We start from the raw sequence: 6,965 nt of genomic DNA, 5'->3' as shown, positions 1-6,965 counted from the left end.
TTTTCGCGAGGAAGATGTTTTTTCCGAGCAACTTTCCGATACTGATGTACACCTTTATGGACCTTCCTTGGAGCGATTTCAGCATCCCGAAGCTCAAGTTGCACAAATAGAGAAGAATATTACAACATTTTATGCTCATATGGGTTTCACCCCACCATTTTCCTCGCCATCAGAGTAACTATACCGGCTTGTGCTAATTGCCTTCTAGGGGAGTATTTGTACTGCTCTCTATATTTTATTGTGATATTGAGCAGCTAATATGAGACGTTAGAGACAACGTCTAATTTAGTTTGGGGGTAGCTTGCATGAATAATAGGTTAACTTATCTTGACCACTCTCATACTTTCAAGCTAATAGGGTTGTCAATTTCGGGTTACACGTCGAGTTCGTGTAGGGTCATAGTCTTAGGTCAAATTTTAGGTTTGAAAGTAATCCGACCCGAAAAATATTTGACTCACAAAACCTTAACACTAACCCGACCCGTTATAAAACCCACTAATTCATTTATTTGACAAATTATTTTATAAATTAATGATGTAGTTATTCATTTATTGTTAACAGTTTTTGATTCCTGGGCGATGTTTAAACAACATCCAAATCATTATTTTGGAAAAAAAAGAAAAAGAGAAAAATAACCATAGCCCAGTGCCTATAAAAAATAATAAACTATAAGATGAATGCACTACACCATCTTGTAGAGATTGTCTATGAGTTATTTTTTATAAAAAGATTATTTTGATATTTATATAGACTATAAATCCTTAGAACACAACACTTCTCTTATTGAGACCGTCTACAAGTTTAATGGGTTGATAAACGTAAAACTATCCATGATTCCTATGATAGTGAGATTGGATTTTCTCATAGTTTTTGGGCTGACATATACTACTAGGTGAAATATGTGTTTGTTTGAGGTCAAACAATATTTTAGTTTGGGGGAATTTGTTAAGTGCAAAATAGTTCATATTGAATATCATAATCTCTTATATTTTGATAGATTATAGTGCTTACAGTGTTGGAATTGATTATGTTTGATATTTTGTGGTGTAGGTTGGTGGTTTCAAGAAAATTGAGAAAGAATCTATATTTTTTAGGATTTTAGAATTCATACTAGCATATTTATAAGACTTACGGCTTATCGAACTACATGATTTCAAGGTTAGCACATCTATAAAGCGTTGGGACGCCTTACATAATTTAAATTTAGATATTTATATTGTTAATACGTTAGGCTTCCAAAGAGTTACCAAGGATTGGGTTCAACATTGTGTCTTATAATTCCCTAGTTTAATGGAAGTTGGTTTAATAACTTACAAATAAAAAATATACTATGCCCAGCAGGCTCCATCCTCCAATCTTTTAGGGTTTATACTTTATTAAATTAATTAAGGAGTTTCCGCTGGTTTTTGGATTAAAATCCTCTACCCCCTTCATTTTATTTTTTATTTGTTAATTTCCTTTCAATAAAACTAATTTTTTGGGTGTTTGTGTGTCTCCCAATTTTTTGGGTGTTTGTGTGTGTCTGCTATTGTACTATGTGTATTGTCTCTTTTTTGAGATGTTTTGTTATATTTTTGTTTAGTTATGGTTGAGTTGATTTCGTATTGGATATGTTGAGAACGATTGTATAGATGTTTTTGGTTGAGTTTATGTGTGTTAAAACTATGATGAAATAATTGGTTTTAGTATGTTAATTATTTCCAAACTAATTGTATCCGCGGTTGAGGATTTGTGGACTGCTTTTTTGTTTGTCAAAAAATATAGCTGTACAAGTTAATCAATTCATAATATTTTTCTTTGACAAATATTGCTTATATCTTACAAATTTTAACTTAAACTATTCTTTAATGTGACAAACTAAAGTAATTTCATGACAAATGCTAAACATATCTTTAATTTATGTCTTTTTATATATATGTAAGAAATTGAACTTTTTATTGAAAACAAAGGCCTAAAATAATTTAAAATGTTAAAATTATAAATTCTCATTATTAAAGGTAACATAATTTCCCAAAATATATATGTAAATTGTATTTATCATACGGAAAAAATGAGATATATGAATTTAAGTGTTGTATAAATGATGTGATTATTTATAGTTAATGTTTTGATTTCTAATAAATATTTTATAAACCAATTCTATAAAAAATTAGTCATTTTTAGACCTATGGATCAATACTAATTAAAATTCAACAATAGAGAACAAGAGTATGAGATTTAGGATATGTGTAAATTTTGTTTAATTAAATTTATGCATTGGTAACTTATTTAATAAATTATTATATTAACAGAAATTGATCAAGGTTAATAAAATGAATATTTAGGAAATGACATTTTAATGAAATGGAAACTTAATAATTTAGAAAAGGATTGCACACTCATTTCTCCTCCATTATTTTTATTATCAATATGTACTACCTTAAGAAGAAAAGATGGGTGACAATATTTATCATTTAACAAATATTTATCATTTTAATTAATTTCATATCTATACTTCTTGAAAATTTATGGGGAATTTGTATATATATATATGGTGGATACTTTCAAATCCACCACAAAGATTTAAAAACTTGTGTTTTTATTACACTATAAGAAATAAGCAATCATACAACAGTTTTGCACCCAACTGTGGTTTTAGCACTTGTTAGAAGAAGACTTCATAACGCTTCTATAACACATGTTACAATACAAAGACACAACCACTACTAAAAATAGTAGCTACGACATCGGTGCTTAGACATCGGCGTGTAATGCACCCGATGTTCAAATCCTGTTTAACATCGGTTTAGAAAAAAGCGATGTTGAATATGAATACTGACATCGGTTTCACATAGTAGGCGTTGTCTATTTTCAGAAATTAAACAGGCTAAATAGTATATCCTTTTTATATATTTTCTTTTATGCATGTATATAAGAAACATTTTACGGGGTTTTATGTTCTGTTCTTTGGGGGTTTCTTTTGTGCTTGTTTGTGTTTACATTTAATGTGGTTTCTTTATTATAGATTGTCCTATTTTTTTTACATTTTTGCTCTATTTTTGGTAGAATGTGTATTTAATTTGGTGATATTCTCAAATCCGGACTAATAGAGCTATAGAGCATAATTTGGAATTTTAAAGTTTGAATTTTTAAGGTATAGTTGCCTTTGCTAAATGCTATATATGTTGTGTTTGTGTTATGGTCATTTGTTCACCCATTTTCCAGTCCTGAGAGAAACCTCTCTCCAAGTATAGAGGTAAGATGTTTCTGATGTGTCAGATTCAATATATTGTTCTCTTGAATTACCTCAGGCCAATTCTGAACAAAGAGAATTTAGCCCCGTCAATTAAAATACTGACACCTCAGAAATTAATCTTACCACAGTATCCAATAGCAGTGGGATTAGTGGTATTTCATCTGTACAAATCAAAGAAAGAAAATGTTCATCAGTATTAGATGATAGTTCATCCACATGCTCAACAGACTCACTCCCTTCAGTAATAGCTAATGGGCCTAGTAAAGGAAGCTCACTTGTAAAACAAAAAAGCCAAAAATCATTGTTTAGGTAATAAATTTCTCTCTAGTGTTGATTCAATTGTAGCTACAGCTTCACTTAAACATTTGTCTTTAATATTTTCAGAGGAAAAAATCAGAGGGTTAAAGCTGTTGGAGCAAATGGACAAGTAAATGACACTAATATCCACCTATCAGATGTTTCTTCTTACGTGGGGCATGTAATTGATTCAGCAAGAATTTGCAAAGTAGCTGAACCAGAAAAGGATGTCTTAAATTTATCACAACATCAGACTGAGATGGTGGAAAAGAAGGTGAGATACATCATACATTCCTTTTGAGCTTAATTTTTTTTAATCTATGTCGCAGTAATAAATGTTGTGTTTTACACACCATTGTAAGATGCGTTAAATTTTGATATCAGAACTAAAATGAATTCTGCTTGTGGCTCATTTCTAAAAAATTGTATCTTAATTGTATCATAGCTTTGAGTATTTTTGTCGAAGTGCCCATATCGCTTAGATATAAAGTTATATGACCCAGATAATATATATATTTTCTTGTAGTTTCGACCAGGTTCGTAGGGTTGAGCCAGGTGTCAAAGAACATAACATTCCTGCATGAAAATTATAAGGGCATATAAAAATTGTAAGGTTTATGGCTGTAGTACTCCCCAAGTAGAGAGGTAGCAGGCAACTTGTAGGCAATCAGATTGATATATTAATTTGATATTGAAGCTGCTAAGTTTATCATTTATATTAAATTTATAATTATATGCTTTTCAAAATTGTCATTACTTGTTCAAAATCAGTCGCATGCTTGTTTTATTTTATAAATTTCCATTATTTTGGTATTTATCAAAATATGTGATCCTTTTGCCTTACTTGATAGGAGGAAGTTGTGGTTCTGGATAGAAAATCGACTGTTACAGAGGAGGTTGGTGTGGAAAAACCTATGAAACTGAAGATGATATTTAGAGCTACACTGTCTATTTCTATGATTGACCTATTACAGTTGTTGTATCCTCCTGGTTTCATATTGACAGATTGACAGTCACATGTCAACTTACAGTACTACTTCTAGTTACATAGTTCAAGTGCTTGATGCATGATTTGAACTCCAAAACATCAAAAAAGTGTTGGTTAACCACCATCATAGAAGTTAATTTGTTACAAAATCCGTACAAAATGGTTGTGCATCACTTGATGTATATTCTATTTACCTTATGGTGTATAATTTTCCTTGTTTGTTGGTAGCAGAGAATAGATGAAGTGAATTTCTGGCCTTGAATATACTTGCTCATCAACGGGTACATTTGCTAATTTCTTCTTTTTTGTGGTCATCGACCTTGTAGAAATTATTTAATCAAATCCTTGGAAAACTATAATTTCTTTCCTGACTATAAGTTGGTACTTTGACAAATTGTATTTTTCAGTTCTATGGCAAAAGGATGGGTGGAGCTGAAGAAAATAGACCTAAGGTCAGCTGCAACACAGGTAACATACAAGTACCACCCGATTGTGACATGTCAAGTTTCTTTTTCAGCCTGCTTTTTACTTTAAATTCTTTTTTCCTCTATTCGCCATGATTAGATTTGTGCGTTAATATTTGTTATTTCTATCAATTATTTCTTGTTCCCGTTTTCTTCTATTTCAGTTTGAGGACTGTTTCCCAATTACAGAGAGTACATGTAAAAGTAAACAAATATATTCTGGCTTTAAAGTCAAGACCATCTGGTAGATTCTTTATGGGTCAAAGTCTTGGCATAATATTAAAGAGCAATGCACCAGTGTTTCATTCAATTTTTTTTCTAATCTATAGCATGAGAGGTAGTGGTAGCCATACCCTGTGTTTGTATAACTATGTGGCTGGTGAAACTTTCACTCAAAGTGATAATGGCCCAGGACTGTATGCTTTTGAATATTTGTATTTCGTACTGAATATGGCCTATATATAACTTCTGCTTATTTATATTAACGATATGCTAGGCTTGGTGCTATAACTTATATGAGATGGAGTTGGACTTTGGTGTTTCTGACCAATTTTTTGTCCTACTAATTTGACACCAATAATAATCAACTCTTTCATTTGTGTCCCTTAATATATTTGAGAAGTTACATAAATTGTTACATGAAATAAAGATAAATGTGTGTTTAAACTTGGTTGTATCCGTTTCTTTCATATTTCAGTTGTAAGCTGATTCTTGCAGAAAACTTTGTGTTTGGTAATCTCTAAGGAGGTCACAGTTTTTGTATAAGTATTCTATCCCTGGGGTTATGATACATCTTGTTTTCAACCCCCACTCCCCAGCATAGACTATGCATTACTTAACTGTGTAGTTTTAAGAAATAAGTGGAGGTTATAAATAAATTTTGTTGCAACGGTTCTATTATCATGTGAAGTTTCCATTTATAAATATAAATATATGTCATTTCGATTTATGTATATATAAATTTTATTGCAACGATTTTAGTATCGTGTGAAGTTTCTTGCTAAGAAGTAAGAAGAAATGTTTATTGCCAAGTTTTTGGGTATCTGTATTATTAAACGTACAACAATAGAAGCCTATTCCAGTTGTAATCATGTCGATAAAATGAAACATTTCAGCAGAGTATCAGGCCTGGAAATGCCATCATCATTGCAGTAGTTTAAAATTTTACTACTTTCATGAGCTTTGGCAAATTTGTTTGTTTAATTAAATACTCTCGTACAATGCATTATATCTTATATAGTTATTCCATTTTCTATAAAGTCCAATTAAGAACATATTTGTTAGTCCTGCAAAAACATGTGATTATTTGTTTTATTATAATATAGATTCTATACATGCAGGAAGAGATAACAGAGTTGAGAAAGAGAGCTGATGAGTTTCTGTGCATGTTTAATGAAGTTCAAAATGAGAGCAAAGATAGGCTAAAAGAAATAGAGGAATCCCAGTTGAAACTGGCACAACTACAGACTACCCTTGAAAGGTAGTTGCACAATTGTAATTTAGAGGAAACAAAATACTTGTAGTGCCTATTTTCTAATTATCTAATTATGTGGTCTATGCGCGTACTCAGGCTAGAACTGAATGTGTTCAACCTCGAATCTGAGAACCACGTTCTTCGTCAGCGTCATCGAACATCTCCTACAACCCTGTTTGGCAGAATGGCACAAGTTAGCTTTTCAAAATAGAGCTTAAATTTTTATAGTAGGAAATTACCATATAAATGTGTTGAATCTATTTTTAAAAGTCTACTTGTATGTATAGGGTTTTCGTACATCTTTAATGTGAAGGGGAATTTCCAGTGGGTACAGTGGAATGGAGGGAAAGCCAAACACACAATTGAAAATGGAAGCCAAGTATACGGCTCTATTGTTTAAGCAGCACTTAACGGCTTGTATTGAAAAAATATATGGACTAATCCGTGATAGCTTGAAGAAAGAGATTAGCCCATTCCTGAACTTGTGTATTCAAGTATGTGTTTTAC

At 31.4% G+C, this 6,965-nt stretch overlaps 1 long non-coding RNA gene across 1 annotated transcript; it reads left to right on the top strand.

The window, feature by feature from the left end:
* The first annotated feature begins 4,347 nt into the window (after positions 1 to 4,347).
* LOC141683395 (uncharacterized) lies at positions 4,348 to 6,429 on the top strand. Its single transcript, XR_012560261.1, has 4 exons — positions 4,348 to 4,428; positions 4,752 to 4,801; positions 4,928 to 4,988; positions 6,325 to 6,429. It is a non-coding gene; the product is annotated as an uncharacterized LOC141683395 (long non-coding RNA).
* The last annotated feature ends 536 nt before the right edge of the window (positions 6,430 to 6,965 follow it).

This window comes from Apium graveolens, chromosome 9, assembly GCF_009905375.1.
Source record: "Apium graveolens cultivar Ventura chromosome 9, ASM990537v1, whole genome shotgun sequence".
In the NCBI taxonomy this organism is placed as follows: domain Eukaryota; kingdom Viridiplantae; phylum Streptophyta; class Magnoliopsida; order Apiales; family Apiaceae; genus Apium; species Apium graveolens.
The sequence above is the reverse complement of the archived record's forward strand: the minus strand, read 5'-3'. Positions and strand labels throughout refer to the sequence as shown.